The sequence below is a fragment of the Choloepus didactylus genome, chromosome 19 (genome assembly GCF_015220235.1).
Source record: "Choloepus didactylus isolate mChoDid1 chromosome 19, mChoDid1.pri, whole genome shotgun sequence".
Taxonomy (NCBI): Eukaryota; Metazoa; Chordata; class Mammalia; order Pilosa; family Megalonychidae; genus Choloepus; species Choloepus didactylus.
Window position 1 is genome coordinate 34,618,808 of NC_051325.1, and position 17,316 is coordinate 34,636,123.

Here is a 17,316-nt window from a genome sequence, read left to right on the forward strand (position 1 = left end):
CGGGTCTTCCAGCCAGCTTACTCACTCGTTTCAGAATGCAGACTCCCAGTTTCACCAAGTATACGGCCTCTGTGGAACTAGAAGACCTCATCCGGCTGGCGCATCACTGTGACTGGTATTCTGGGTCACTTTCTGGTTTTTATCTAGTGTTTTTCATGGAGGTTTTTTTTTGCCCTGTCTCACCTAGCCGCCGTCTTAGTTTCTCCAATGTAGGCTAAGAAAAGGTGTCAAATGGAAGGAAGTGATATGTAGCAGAGAGGAATATATTAAAAAACTAGAATAGGGGTTCAAGTGTTTGTAATTTAATCATTAAAAGGAAGTGTGACTTGAAGATTGCCGAATTCTGGATATAATGTTTACATCTCTATTTTATGAATGGACTGATTCTCATATCTGGATAAGTGATTTGTTTGAGGCCACACAAATTAAAAGTACCCAAACCAGAATGCCAACTCAGTAGTATCAGACCCAGATTTCTAAACTCTTAAATTCTATAAAATAGCCTTCAGAAATACAGCTGCCTTCTCTGGATGAACATCATCCCCTTTACCTGAGGGTCCTATAGCTACTTGTGCCCTCAAAACTTTGTAACACTGTAGCATCTAATATGGTAGCCCCTAATCACATATGGCTTTTGAGCACTTGAAATGTGGCTGGTTTGAATTGAGATGTGGTGTAAGTGTAAAACACTTATGATATTTTGAAGACTTAGTACAAAAAAAGAATGTAAAATATTGCATAAATATTTTATATTGATTGCATATTGATATGACATTTTGGATTTATTTATTACATTAAATAAATATGTTTTAAAATTGATTTACCTTGTGGTGTGGTTTTTTTTTTTTAACTTTTTAAATGTGGCTACAGAAATTAAAAATTACATTCTTGCATTTGTGGTCTATATTCTGTTTCTGTTGGGAAAGCACTGTCTAACCTATCACGTATTGTCCTTTTGGGAATCTTGTTGAAAACTTCTTGGCCCGGAGATAGGAATCCCACACACTCCACCCTCCCTCCCTTCCCATGTGTTCTTATCTTAAATGGCTTCATGAATTAGTGTATGTTTTTCAGTCTAGAAGATAGGCTTGGTCCCTGACATTAATTTTGCAAATGGACCCCCAAAATCTATGAAAAAAGAAAACATGTCTCATGACCCTTTCTTTTCCTGTTGCTCCAAGGTATATGTAAGAGCCATAAATGCTTATTACAGGGGTTTCATGGGCCAAATTCAATGCTGAAGTCACCATTCCTGTCTGCTTTTTCCTGGGCATCTACATTTACGAGTCCATCCATTCCCAGCGCTACCTTCTCTGGAGGCTCGTGTGAGAGTGATAACATTATGTAAACTGTAGGTGCTTAAACAGCATTTATTGAATGATTGACAACAGAGGAAACAGTTGCATGTCTCATTCTATAGATTGAAGTAACTGAGAGGAACTTGGTGTTCCAAGGGGAAGACGTGCATCACCGCCCATCAGCTTCTTCCGGCTCCAGCATAGTGCTGGCAGTGCTTACGGCGGTGGGTGTGCTGCTGGTGGTGTGGAATCTCTGCTTGCTGTGGTGTCCCTTTGGTAGAAGTAGCAGGGTTTGTGATATCTTCTGGCGTTACATGCTGGTGGTGGGGTTCACAATGATGAGGACAGTGTTGATACTGGCAGATGGGTTGATGCTTTTGATTTTGGGGGGAAGAGATAACAATATGATATCTTGCTTGTATCACAGCACTAGAATACTTGGAAATATTTAGATGTTTTGGGGAGCCCTTTTCAAGGATGTGGGACATTTCAGATTGGATGTAGTGTTTTTTTAATCAATTGAACCACTTGTGGTCCAATACAACATTTTTTCTTCTTGCACTTCTCTACCTCTTTTTCACCCATGTTGCAGTGGTCCTTGTATCTCCCAACACCATTAAACATTTTTTCAAGCCAAGGAATTCTGCACAAAGAAGAGAGAGCTCCTGTGCATTCTTCAAAGTGTTGCTCTTGGGATGTTTTGTCCTCTCTTAGCTTCTCTGGAGCAAACTCTTGCTATCATCTCCCAAGCATCAGCAAAAGTCGGCTGTCTTCAAAATGTCTCTCTAAGCTGCAGCTGCTCTGTGGCCCTTCTGTTTGTGATCATTTTTAGGGCTCCAATAAACTAATCAAGACCCACGCTGAATGGGTGGGTCCACACCTCCATGAAAATAATCTAATCAAAGAAAGATTACCCACATTTGGGTGGGTCACATCTCCATGGAAGCAGTCTAATCCAAAGATTCCAACCTAATCAACACTAATACATTTGCCCCCAAAAGATTGCATTAAAGAACATGGCATTTTGGGGAGCATAATACATCCAAACCAGTACAGATAGTTTCTAAGTACACACAAAAAGAACATTCTTTACTTTCTCGATAGCTCCCTGGGTGACCCCATCAGGCATAGCGGGCAATGGGAATGCATGGAAGTTGGTGCTCTTTGGGCATCTCATCTTTCAGCATCTCTTTCAGTTCCTGTAGTCAAGGGCAGTCAAATCCCTCTTCCTGACACTGACCCCTCTTAAGTCCACATTACCTGTATTCACATGGGATTGTAGGATGAGGCTGCCAAAGACAGGAAAAAGGAGCTTCATGGCTGGGTGCCAGGGAGGAGCCTTGGATCTGGGTTGGTGCTCTTGAGCTCCAGCCTTTATTGGCCTCTTCATGGCCTTAGGCCACAGGCAGTGAAGTGCAGCGGAGGCGGGCTTGTGTGCTGCTCACAACAGTTGTATTTCCTTTGATTCTGTTTGATAATGGCCTTTCCTGAATGCCTGAACATAGATGTGTAACATAGTAAAAAAGAACAGGCCCTTTGTACCTCTCCTTCTTAATGTTGGACCAGGGCAAGAGCAATTTATTTGCTTCACTACTTGTCAGCATAGTTTTGCCAAGGTTGGCACTTGGTGTGTAAGGATCAGAACAGCAAAAATAGCTGTAACTGTGGACTCCCGGAGGAGAGAGACCCTGTCTTCTTGGTGCTGGTATCTCCAGTGGCCAGCACAGGTGCAGCTCAACAGAGGAACCCAGTACAGATTTGCTGAATGAGTTTCTGGAAGGCAGCTCTTGGCATAACTTTAACTTCTGACTTTACAACGATTCTCACTTCCTCCAAAAGCAGCAGTGTTATAGTATACTGCCTGATCTCGCAGTCATTGCTGATTGATCTAGGAGTAGATAGTAGAACCAAGTCTACCAATCAGATTTTTTCTCCTGCTAATTTGTAACTTTTTCTGAGACACTCAGATATCTAGGGTCATTGGCTCTGATTCTCATTAATGGCGTGGGTTCCAAGAACTTTCCTTGTTCCTTGCCTTCTGGAGGTGCAAGTCTTTGTAGGGTTTCAGTAGCTACCAGAGTATCTTTCCAATGATTCCCTCTGTTTTGTTTAATGTATGCTGAGTAAGTTTTTTTAAAAGCTAGAAGCAGTTCCTTTTAGGAACTTTCAACTTATGAAATGTATATTTCATTTCTATGAACATAACAAAATACTCAAGATATGGCATATTTACTTGCCTTGAGATAAATAGGTGGAATTAGCAACCCTGGGTGATCAGTTGATCCTGGCTATCACATCTTAATTGGTTTCTTGTGTCTTAAGATGTGTTAAAATAACATTATTAACCTCTTCATGTCTTGTTAGTGCAAAAGCAACAGAGTATTGAGAATGCCAGTGTGCCAGTTTGAATGTATTATGTCCCCCAAATGCCATTATCTTTGATGTCATCCTGTGTGGGCAGACCTATCAATGTTAATTAGATTGTAATTCTTTGAGTGTTTCCATGGAATGTGCCCCACCCAACTGTGGGTGATGACTCTGACAAGATAATTTCCATGGAGGCATGGCCCCACCCATTCAGGGTGGGCCTTGATCAGTGGAGCCATATAAATGAGCTGACAAACAGAAGGAACTCAGTGCAGCTGCAGTTGAGAGTGACATCTTGAAGAGGAGCTACAGCCAAGAGGGACACTTTGAAGAATGCACTGGAACTGAGAGGAGCTTCAGCTTACAGAGACATTTTGGAGACGGCCTTTGAAAGCCGACTTTTGCTCCAGAGAAGCTAAGAGAGGACAAATGCCCCAAGAGCAACTGAAAGTGACATTTTGGAAAGAAGCTGAAGCCTAGAGAGGAACGTCTTGGGAGAAAGCCATTTTGAAACCAGAACTCTGGAGCAGATGCCAGCCACATGCCTTCCTAGCTAACAGAGGTTTTCCGGACGCCATTGGCCATCCTCCAGTGAAGGTACCTGATTGTTGATGACTTACCTTGGACACTTTCTGGTCTTAAGACTGTAACTGTGTAACCAAATAAACCCCCTTTTAGAAAAGCCAATCTGTCTCTGGTATTTTGCATTCTGGCAGCATTAGCAAACTAGAACAGCCAGTAAGAAGAAAAGTATAGTTGCTATGGAACCAAAGGTTGAGTTAATAAAAAAAGTTTTGAAAATATTAAATATGTTGTATGTGTATATAGGATGAATTAATCATCATTAAAGAATAATTCTGAAAACAGATAAATTATGGGCAAGGAGCTGTACTTAAATGTATCAGTTAGGATTCAGTTGCAGGAAATAGAAAACACTAGTTATTTTAAGAAGAAATATATTTAATACGTCAAGTTAGGTGCTTACAAAATCACGTGAAGCTGATTCTAGGAGGGGTCTGCAGGAATGACTTCCAGAGCAATTTCAGCAAACTGGCCCAGCACAGAAGCTGCTACTTCTGCTGTAATCAGCAAAGCAGGGGATCAGAAGCCCATGACTGGGCCTGTTGACTTCAAGAACACACTAAGGTAGCTATAATAGAAGAATGAGGATATATTGCTGCTGCTTCTGTAACTGTCTCATAGAGTTATCAGCTGTTGGAATGCTGCAGCAGAAAAATTCTACTGCCTTGTTTGCCAACAGCAATAACTCAAGCATCGGGAAGATAGTCTCTCTCTCCCTTCTGCCTTAAAAAAAAATAGACATTCATGTAATTGGTACAATTTAATTCATATCCAGTTTCCTAACTGCAATGGAAATGGAGCTCTTGCCTTTTAGTCTCTGTATTATATGAAGGCACGCTATAAGGATTTTGAATGAATTCAGTGGATCAGTTCTTCATGTCCATTACAGTTTATCTCTTTGAACACTCAAAATCCATATCTACCATTCCACCCATATTTTAAGTTCCAAGTAGTAGGAATATTAATACTATATTACAGTGTAATATGATGCAATTATTCTTTGAACAAATGAAAACTTGGTTACTCTCTCTACCTATTAGTTTCAGTATCCATCTCTGAGTGATGTTTAATTGTCCACTACTTGAGTCACAACACTATCATTAAACTTTTAGAACATCTTAAAAATTTAACCACTCAACCTTATATAACATAACAGGAGAAAAGAGAGTGGGGAAAAAGAAATTGGAATATATGTGTACATATACTTTGCTTTTAGTTCCCACATTAAAAAATTTTATTGAAGTTTAATGAATATACAAAAAATTCATAAATCATAAGCATATCATGTATGGTGTGAGGTAAGGGTCTAAATTCTTTCTTTCTTTCTTTTTTTCTACATGCAGATACCCAATTGTCCCAGCACCATTTGTTGAAAAACTATCCTTTCTCCATTGAATTTTCATGGCATTTTTGTAGAAAATCAATAACCATAAATGTCAGGATTTATTTCTGAAGCCTCATGTCTGTCCCATTAGTCTACTGCTTATCCTTGTGCCAATACAATACATTCTTGAGATCTATGATTTTATAGTAAGTTTGAAATCGGGTAGTGTAATTTCTCCAGCTTTGTTATTCTATTTCAAAATTGTTTTGATTATACTATGTACTTTGCAATTCCATATAAATTTTAGGACCAGCTTGTCAATTCTACAAAAAGCCTACTGGAATTTTGATAGGGATTGTGTTGAATTTGTAGCTCAGTTTGGGAGAGAATTGCAATCTTGAAAATATTGAGTCTTCTAATCCATGAACCTAAAATGTCTGCCCATTTGTTTAAATCATCTTAGTTCTGTGGGCAGTGTAGTTTTCAATGTACAAAGTCATGTACTTCTTTTGTTAAATTATTCCTAAGTATTTTACTCTCTTTGATGCTATTATGAATGGAATAGAAGTTTTTCTTAATATCGTCTTCTGATTGTTGCTAATATGTAGTAATACAATTGATTTTTGTATATTAGTTTCTTTATCCTACAACCTTACCACCCTCATTCATTAGTTCTAGCAGGTTTGTTTGTGTATGTGTGTGTGCATGCATGTGTGCAAGTGAGCATACATCCTTTTGGGATTTCTAGATAAAGGATCATGTCATCCCCACATAAAGAAAATTTTCCTTTTCCTTTCCAATCTGTGTGCTTATTATTTTCTTTATTGCAATAACCTGAACCTTAGAACAATGTTGCAGTGAAGTATTGAAAGCAGACTGTGATGGTTTGAAACTGTATGTACCCCAGAAAAACGTTCTTAAATCTAATCCATTTCTGTGGGTGTGACCCCATTGTAAGTAGGACCTTTTGATGAGGTAACTTCAGTTAAGGTGTGGCACATCTCAATCAGGACGGGTCTTAATCCTACTACTGGAGTCATTTATAAGCTGAATGAAATTTAGATAGAGAGACAGAAAGTCACACAGGGAGCAGCCAGAAGCTGAACATCGATGGAATCTAGAAGAGGAGGGAGAGACCAGGAGATGCAGCCATGTGCCTTGCCATGTGACGAGCTAAGGACCAAGGATGGCCAGAAGCCAATGCCGTGGTTTTCAGGGAGAAAGCATTGTCTTGATTTGGATTTTCTTTTAGCCTCAAAACCGTAAGCAAATAAATTCCCATTGTTTAGCTATACCCATGTCATGGCATTTGTTTGAGCAGTCCAGGAAACTAAAACACAGGCATTCTTACTTTCAGAAATAATACAGTCTACCACTAAACATCATGTAAGTTGTGGATTTTTCATACATGCCTTATCCATGTTGCATAATTCTCTTCCATTCCTAATTTGTTGGTACTTTTTATCAGTAATGGATATTGGGATTTTTTCAGATGCTTTTTCTGCATTCACTGAAATGATCATGTGGTTTTTGTTCATTACTCTTTTATATGGTATGTTAAATTAATTGATTTTCTGATGTCAGGTCAACTTTGTATTCCTGGAATATCCTTCCAGTTTTGCATAGTGTATAATTATTCTTCTATATCTTTTGATGTTAGGTTTGCTAATATTGTGTTGAGGATTTATGCATATATATTTATAAGTGATATTTGCCTGTAGTTTTCTTTTTTTATGATGTCTTTGGATTTGGCATCAGGGTAATACTGACCTCGGAATGAATTGGAAAGTGTTCCCTGCTCCTCTACTTTTTGGAATAATTTGTGAACGGTTGGTATTATTTTTCTTTTCACATTTCATAGAATTCACTGGTAAAGTCACCTTAGCCTGCATTTTTCTTGGTGGGGTGAGTTTAACTTACTAACTCAATTTCTTTATTGTCAAAGATGTATTCAGATTTTCACTTTCTTTTTGGGTTAGTTTTAATATTTTCTATCTTTCTAGGAGTTTGTCTTTTTCATACAAGGTTTCTATCTTGAGTCCATAGTATTTAGTCTTAATCCTTTTCATTTCTCAAGATTTGGTAGCGATGTCACCATTTTCATTTCTGATTTTGGTAATATTTGTCTTCTTTTATCTTGGTTGGTCTAGCTAAAGGCTTGTCAAAATCTTTTCAAAGAACTAAATTTTGGATTCATGATTTTCTCTATTGCTTTCTGTTTTTTATGTCATCGATTTTTAAAATTCTGATGGGATTAATTTGGGAAGAATTAACTCCTTTACTGTAATGCATCTTCCAATCCATTAATATGTTATATTCCTTATTCATTTCTCAATATTAGTTGTTTTCTCTGTAGAAGTCTTGCACATGTTTCACTAGTTTTATCTTTGCTATATAATATTTTGATGCTATTTTAAATGATATTTTAAAACATACATTTATTTATTTATTTGGCATATAGAAATTCAACTGATTTTTTTTTGTATTAAACTCGTAATCCTTATGCTAAACTCATAATCCTTATGCCTTTATTTTCTTTTACTTTCCTTATTGCACTGGCTAAGAGCTAACAGCTTCACTACGTCACTTCTATTGTTGAATGGAAGTGGTGACAACAGTCATCATTGTCCTGTTTTTATGTTAGAGGGTATAATTTTAGAATTTTATAATTAAATATATTTGCTATATAATTTGATGATATCTTTTAACAGATGAAGGTATTTTCCTTCAATAGTCAGTTTGCTAAGAAGTTTTAAAAGTCAGAAATTAGTGTTAAGTTCATGCTTTTTTCAAATCGAGTTTTCCATCTTTTTCCTGTCTTTTTTTAATGTGTAGAATCACATTATAAATGTTAAATTGACATTGTATTCTTGGAATAAATCTAACTTGGTTGAGATGTATTATTCCACTTAAATATTTCTGGATATGAATTGCTAATTTTTTTTAGAATTTTAAAAAGTTTTGTTCATGTTCTTGTAATGTTACGATCAGGTTTTAATATTAATGTTTTGCTGGCTCATAAAAAGTTTTAGGAAGTTTTCTCTCTTTTCTAGTCTCTGGAAAAGTTTGATTAAGTTTTACCTTTCCCTAAATGTTTGATAGGGAAAGCCATTTGGCCTGAAATTTTCTTTTTTCGGGAAGAATTTACAGATTTATTTTCTTTAATAATTTAGAACTATTCAGATTTTCAGTTTTTTTCTTGGACCAGTATTGTATTTGTTTATTTCTTCTAAATTTAATTTTTGGCATAGAGTTGTTCACAAATTTTCTGTGACCTCTTTAATGTCTATAGAGTGTAGTGATGTCCACATTTTTTATTTCTCATATGCATAATTTGTGTTTTCTGTTGTTTCTGGTTATTCTCATCAGAGATTTATTGATTTCATCGGTCTTTTCAGGGAATTACCTTTTGGTATGGTTTATCCTTTATATTGTATGATTGTTTTTTTAGGTAATTATTTTCTCCTCTCAGCTCTGTCTTCCTTTCCTTCAACTTTCTTTGGTTTTATTCTGTTTTTCTTTTTCTAAATTTTTATTTTGTGTTTCTATCTCATGAATTTTTATATTTTCCTCATTCAAATCAAGTAGATAAGACTCTAAGTTTCCCTATATATATTGCTTTAACTGCTTTCCACAAGCTTTGACATGTAATATTTTTATTATCATAATCATTCACTTTGAAGTATTTGAAGTATTTGAACACTGTGCGGTTTCCTCTGTGTCATCTTCTGACCCATGAATTAGCTTGAGCCTTGCTGCTCACAGTAGGGTAGACAGACCGGCAGCATCAACACATCCTGGGAACTTGTTAGAAATATGGGATCTCAGCTCATCCCAAATCTTTGGAATCAAAATCTGCATTTTAGCAAGACCCCAGGTGATTTATGTTCACATTAAAATTTGAGGAGAACAAAGAACTGGTTTAGAAATGTGTTTCTTATCTGAACAAGTGAGGAGTTTTCAGTTATATTTTTGTTACTGATTTTGAAGTAATTCTGTATTTTGGGAAGAAAATAATGTCTGGATGATAAACTATTCTTTGATATTTGTTGAGACTGCTTTATTGTTCTAGTTTTTAAAATAAATTTTATTGGCAATGCAATTATCAAAATTATCAGAAATTTTAATTATTCTATTTCTCTGATTATTAATCATTCATAAGTATTTGGGGAATCACAAGACTTTTTAATATTTTTTCCCTCTTTCTTTCTCTCCAATACACACATGTTCACCATAAAATTACAGCCTTGTGGTTTTAAATTTAATATACTTATTAAGCTTTTCTTTCTAATCTAGACAGTATCACAAATCCACCTCCAATTTACCAGTTCCTAAAGTTCAAAGTTCTGCAAAATTTGCAGAGGAAATTTTGATGTTTATTCAAATCAGATGTTATTCTTTTCATTGCACATTCCTTTGCCTTGCTATACTTTTTTTTCCTTGCCTTTGCTTCCTTACTTCCCTTCTTCCTCTCTTTTCTTTCTTTCTTCCCTTCCTTCCTTCCTTCCTTCCTTCCTTCCTTCCTTCCTTCCTTCCTTCCTTCCTTTCTATTTTTATTGAGATTGTTCACATACCATACAATTAGCCAAAGATCTGAAGTGTACATTCAATTGCCCATGGTACCATCATACAGATGTGCATCCATCACCACAATTTTTTTCAATTTTTAGAACATTTTCATTACTCCAGAACAGAAATAAAGATAAAAAAAGGAAACTCAAATCCTCACATACCCCTAACCCTCCCCCCACCCCCCGCATTATTGATTCATAGTTTTGGTATAGCACAGTTTACTGTTGATGAAAGAATGTTAAAATACTACTAACTGTAGTATTTAGCTTGCAATAGGTATGTATTTTTTTCCTATATGCCCCTCTATTATTAACTTCTAGTTATAGTGTTATACATTTGTTCTAGTTCATGAGACAGATTTCTAATATTTGTACAGTTAATCATGGACATTGTCCACCACAAGATTCACTGTTTTATACATTCCCATCCTTTAACCTCCAACTTTCCTTCTGGTGACATATGTGACTCTGAGCTTACCCTTTCCATCACCTTCACACACCATTCAGCACTATTAGCTATTCTCACAACATGCTACCATCACCTTTGTCCATTTCCAAATTCTTAAGTTCATGCTAGTTGAACATTCTGCTCATAATAAGCAACCACTCCCCATTCTTTAGCCTTGGTCTATATCCTGCTAACTTATATTTCATGTCTATGAGTTTACATATTATAATTAGTTCGTATCAGTGAGACCCTGAAATATTTGTCCTTATGTGTTTGTCTTATTTCACTCAATATAGTGCCCTCAAGATTTCTTCATCAACCCATTTTTTTTAAAGATGATTTTGTTCACACACCATACATTCTGTCCTAAGTAAACAATTGTAGGTTCCCTTTATAGTCACGTATTTATATATTCAGCACCATCACCACTATCTATATAAGAACATCTCCATTTCTTCCACAAAGAAGGAGGAAGAGTCAAAGAAGGTAGAGGGACAAAAGAAAAAGAAAAAGAGAGAGACAGAGAAAAACACATGACAGCTAGAGAGCAACAAAAGGAAAGATAGCATTAAACTAAAGTAGAATAAAGAGTCAGACAACATCACCAATGCCAGGAGTCCCATACCCTTCCCCTATGTCCACTTCCTGCCCCCATATGCATTTAGCTTTGGTATACTGCCTTTGTTATATTAAAGGAAGCATAATACAATGTTTCTGTTAATTATAATCTCTGGTTTGCATTGACTGTATTTTCCCCCCAATCCCACCCTATTTTTAACACCTTGCAATGTTGACATTCATTTGTTCTGCTTCATGTAAAAGCATATTTGTATCTTTTATCACAATCATTGAACACTCTAGGTTTTGCTGAGTTATACAGTCCCAGTCTTTACCTTTCCTCTTTCCTTCTGGTGTCCCACATAGTCCTAACCTTCCTCTTTCAACCATGCTCACAGTCATCTTTGTTCAGTGTACTTACATTGCTGTGCTACTATCTCCCAAAATTGTGTTCCAAACTTCTAACTCCTGTCTTTTCCTTTCTGTCTGCAGTGCTTCCTTTGGTGTTTCCTGTAGAACCAGTGTCTTGTTCACAAACTCTGTCATTGTCTGTTTGTCAGAGAATATTTTAAGCTCTCCCTCATATTCGAAGGACAGTTTTGCCAGACACAGGATTCTTGGTTGGTGGTTTTTCTCTTTCAGTATCTTAAATATATCACCCCACTTCCTTCTACCTCCATGGTTTCTGTTGAGAAATCTGCATATAGTCTTATCAAGCTTCCTTTTATGTGATGGATCATTTTTCTCTTGCTGCTTTCAGGATTCTCTTTTTATCTTTGACATTTGATAATCTGATTATTAAGTGTCTTGGTGTAGGCCTATTCAGATCTATTCTGTTTGGGGTATACTGGGCTTCTTGGATCCAAAATTTTATGTTTTCGTAAGAGATGGGAAATTTTTATTGGTTATTTTCTCTATTATTCCTTCTGCCCCTTTCCCTTCTCTTCTCCTTCTGGGACACCAATGACACATACATTCCTGCATTTCATTTTGCCCTTAAGTTCCAGAAGATGTTGCCCATATTTTTCCATTCTTTTCTCTATCTGTTCTTTTGTGTGTAGGCTTTCAGATGACTTGTTCTCCAGTTCCTGAGCATTTTCTTCTGCCTCTTGAGATCTGCTGTTGTATGTTTCCATTGTGTCTTTCATCTCTTGTGTTGTGCCTTTCATTTCCATAGCTTCTGCCAGTTGTTTCTTCGAACTTTCGATTTCTACCTTATGTATGCCTAGTGTTTTCATTATACACATCATCTCTTTTGCCATATCTTTCCTAAACTTTTGGTATTGATTTAGTATTAGTTGTTTAAATTCCTGTATATCAGTTGAAGTATAAGTTTGCTCCTCTGGCTGGGCCATAACTTCATTTTTCTTATTGTAGGTTGTAGTTTTCTGTTGTGTAGGCATCTGGTTTCCTTGGTTACCCCAAGCAGGTTTTCCCAGACCAGAACAGGCTCAGGTCTTGGAAGGAGGGAATAGTATCTGGTTTCCCTGTGGGTGTCTTAGAAGATTGATTCACCCTGTGAGGCCTCAAGTCACTGTGCTTTTCTGCTCAGCAGGTGGCGCCTGTCAGCCTGTAGCTCCAGACTGGTGTAAGGAGGTGTGGCCTGTGGCTGTTTTCCTCCAGGCTCTAGGGTCTGGTTCTGAATGGAAGGTGGGTAGTAAAGCTGGGGCCCACCTCTTTCCTCTTAGGGAAGATACCTGCCCAAGGGAGAGGTCAGTAGCATTTGAATAGTCTCTCTGCTCATGCTATCTCCACCCTTGTCTGGGTCAGAGCACTGGAAACTGAAAATGGCTGAGGCTTTCTCCACTGAGCCAAAAAAAGGACAGAAAGCCCCCTTCAGGGCCAGTCTGTGGCCACCCTCTGGCTGTCCAAGGTCAGTCATCACCAAAAGCCTCTGTCTGCTTGTTGGGGATTCATAGCTTGTATTGAACAGTCCATGCTTGTTAATTAAAACCCTAGTTGGAGCTCAGTTGAGCTATATTTGCTTGCTGGGAGAGTGCTGCTCTCTAGCGCCGCGAGGCTTTGCAGTCTGGGCCATGGGGGGAGGGGTCTCTGGCTTGGATCTGCAGTTTTTACTTACAGATTTTATGCTGCAATCTTGGGCATTCCTCCCAATTCAGCTTGGTGTATGATGAGTGGACAGTCTCATTTGTCTCCCCCATAGTTATTCCAGATTATTTACTAGTTGTTCCTGGTTGTTTATTGGTTGTTCCAGGGGGACAAACTAGCTTCCACTTCTCACGATGCTGCCATCTTTTTCCATCTCCTCTGTTGATCTAGTTTTAAAAACATTCCATATGTGTTTGAAAAGAACATATGTTCTGCATTTGTGAAGTGCATTATTTAAACAGGACCATAAAGTTGTTAATTGCTCAAATCTTCTCTACCCTTATTGATTTTGTGGGCTTGATAAATCAATTATGGTGCAAGGTGCTTTAAAATCTCCTATATATTGTGAACTCATCTATTTCTCCTTGTATTTCTATTACTTTTTGCTTTATATATTTTAAGGTTATATAATTGATTATTGATATTTAGAATTGTTAATTTTCCTAATAAATTGAATAAATTATCATAATAACTTTCTTGATAAATGAGATTTTTTTGCCTTAATATCTTAATATAGCTGTAATAAATTTCTTTTAAATATTACATGCCTTATATATTTTTCACTTATTTTCAGCCTCTGAATCCATATGTTTTAGATGTGTCTTTATTAAAAAGTATTTATGCAGGTTTTGTAGAACCATGTTTGGCAATCTCAATAGTTTAATTTTATAATTTAGTCTATTTACATTTATGGTTATAATATATGTATTGAATTTATTTCTGCTAATTATTTACTTCATGCTTTCCATTTATTCCATTTTTCTCTATTTATCTTTTTTTTTTTGCAGTGAGGCAGAACTGAATTCAATTTACCTAACATTGCTGAGGCATGAATGAGACACTGGAAAACTTATATCACACTTTCTAGACCTCAGTTTTCAAATTTTAACAATGCTGGCAATGATGAGTTTAAAGTGTGGTCACCAGTGAAAGTATTTGACACCTGTGGGGTGCCCATGGAATGTTAGTTCACCTCTGCTTGATCCTTCCTTGCCTTCCTCATTTATTCTCTCCCTCTCTTGTCCCAATTGTTAGACCCCAGGAGGGTTATTGTTCCCTTAAAGCAAGGAATTGTCCTGGAGAAAGCAGGATAACAGACTAGGAGATAAAAGGACTCAAGGAAGAGGGCTTAGCAGCCAGGTCGGTTCCTTCATCTAGGTTATATGGCTGTAGGGTGATTTCTGTGATCAAGATGACCCAGAATGGAAAGCACAGTGAACTCTTCAGGGAGCCTCTAATAACCCCTCTGGCTGTGGCAGACAGATCCCAAACTCTTTGAAGCTGTGGCTTATCTCTCCCAGTCCTAGTTATGGACCCCTGCTCCAAGCACAACACGATCTTCAGCCACTCCTGTCCACACACTTCTGTCATGGTCCAGAGAGCAAAGACTGGAGAGACTTCCTCTGATCCCCCCAGCCAAGACGGGGCATCAGCCTTCAGTGTGCCAAAATCCTGTGCATAAGTGCCAGAAACAAGATATTTTAATTTATAGAAATAAGAAATAGCAGCATGAATGATAGGAATACAGGTAACAGTTCTATTTGTTCTGGGACAATAAACAATGTACTTTTTATTGCTACAGCAAATATAAAAGAAAACACAATAGTTCAGTACAATACAATATACATTGACACTTCAATTATGTAATCCCAAACTAGCAGGAGTCCTAGTTACCTAGCCGCAAAATTACTTATTCATGTAGTACCAAGTTTGGTACAAAAATGTCTCTTCTTGTTGATTGGTTGGATAAATCCAACAGAAATGTTTGTGTTTTCTTTCTTGACAGTTGCTATTTTTGAAACAACAAAATTGTGTTTACTGATATATCTTTTGATGCCTGGGCTTTCTGTGATGGACATTTGGCACTTTCTTTTAGCTGCCCAGCAACTTCCAGCACCCTTCCTATATTACATAATTCCACATCTATGGCAGAGATGACCAACTTTCCCCTCAAATTCATGCTCCCCACTCATAATATAAAGTTGTCACTGGGAATTGGCTGCTAATATCCCATTACCCTTGCATCTAAGTGTGGTCCTGTGATTTGTTCTTGCAATGAAATGTGAGGTGACCTGATGGGTGTTGCTTCCTGGATTAAGCTTTTAAAAATGAGATATGACTTCCTTGTGATTTCATACATCAGTGCCAATAGTCTGGAACTCAAGGGGAAGTGTGTCATTGATCTATGTTCATGAGAGAAACACAAAACAAGTGTATGAGGTTGTTCAATGATTATAGTTAAGGTCTCTTTACAGTGGGAGATGTGATGCCAGGTAGGAAGGCTCACTTATGGAAATGCTGGTGGCCTCTATACAGGAAATTCTGGAAATGTCTTTCTGCTAATGTGAGCCCAGTCCCTGTCCTTCTGCACATCATAATAATGCTTATGAGAACAGATCAGCGGAGACTCTTGCCTCTGGCAATGGAGTGACATGATGCACTTTATAGGAACATGATGCTTTAATCTAATGGCACATCAAGGTGCACATGGATGTCTTGCCTGTGAGCACCCTCTAGAGGAGTTATGGGATGCTTTACAGGCCTACCCATCACCTGTCTTGTAGGGTGAGGCCCAGTTTTCTGTTTACTATAGATATCATTTTCCCAAGGATCATGTGTGTTTGACCTTCACTTTCCTAGTTATGTTAGTTCAATTTTTATACAATATTATATTGCATTTTGCTGGTCTATAAGTAAAATGAATTCTATATAAAAGTATTTGAAAAGAATCCTCTGATTGTTAGGTTACAGTACTGGTGGCAGAGAGGCCAGAGTAGAGACTTCTATAAGAACCAGGAGATAATGAAGGATGACCCAGAGAGGAGAAAGTAGGCATGGAGAATGGGGAGGGGTTGCGGAGGGGTCAGAGTGGCCAGGAGAGGGAAAAACTGAGGATGAAACTTTCAAGTATCTGATTTAGTCACCAGTGTACATGGTGGAGACACTAAAATCCCTCTCAACAAATTATTTCTTGCACTCACCCATTATAAAGTAAGCCTCTCCTAAAGGGTTATGGGGAATTTGCATTCCTGGGGCTAAGCTGAACTCATAGCTTAGAGTACAAGTGATTTTGGTGGACATGTATTCCAACATTTACATGTTACAGATGGGAACATGTATAACTCCACATCTTCCCTCCTCCAAGGAGTTCCCAGCTCTGTATTATTTTTCAATCCTGGAGCTAAATGCCTTCCATGTGGTGGGCACAGCAGCAGCAGGAGTGCATATGGAAAAAAATAACAATTTTTTCTGGCATGTATAATGAAAAAGTAAAGCCAAAATATATGAATACTGATGAGAGTGGGAGATTCCGTGATACAAACATCCAGAGAGGGGATCCTCAAACTCTGATTGTCCCCTGAATCATACATGTGTGGAACATACTCAAAGAAGTTCAGCTAAAGAAGAAAAACAAAACACAATACAAAATGCACAGAGAAAGAGATAGAGTGAGAGTGAGAGAGACAGAGAGGAGAGAGCAGAGCTGCCGCCAAGAAAGTTTGTAGTTCAAGTCCAGCCACAAAAATTACTGCTAAATTAAAGGAAACAGTAGTCACTGGAGAAAAATGACAGAATCCAGAATCTGTGTTTTATACACATGATAGCCACTATGCAATCTAAAATTACACAGTTTATGTAGAACAAATAAAATGGAACACATTCTCAAGAGAAAAAAAAATCTATTGAAACCAACATGAGAAGAACCATGTTAGAACTAATACAAAAGAAGTTTGAAATAATTATAATAGGTAATCATATGAAGTGAAACAAAATATATTTTTAATTAATGAAAATCTCAGCCAAGAAACAGCAAGTCTCAACAGAAATATAGAAACAACAAAGAAGAATCAAATGGAATTTTAGAATTAAAAATACAACTTTTGAAAAAGAAATTCACTGAGTGGATCTAACAGATGTATAGATATGACAGGGAAAGAGAGGTGAAATTGAAGATAGGTGAATAAAAATTATCCAACAGAGAGAAAAAGGATTCTTTTTTTAAATAAACAGAGCTTGTGGACCTGTTAGATGATACCAAATAAACATATATAATTGGAA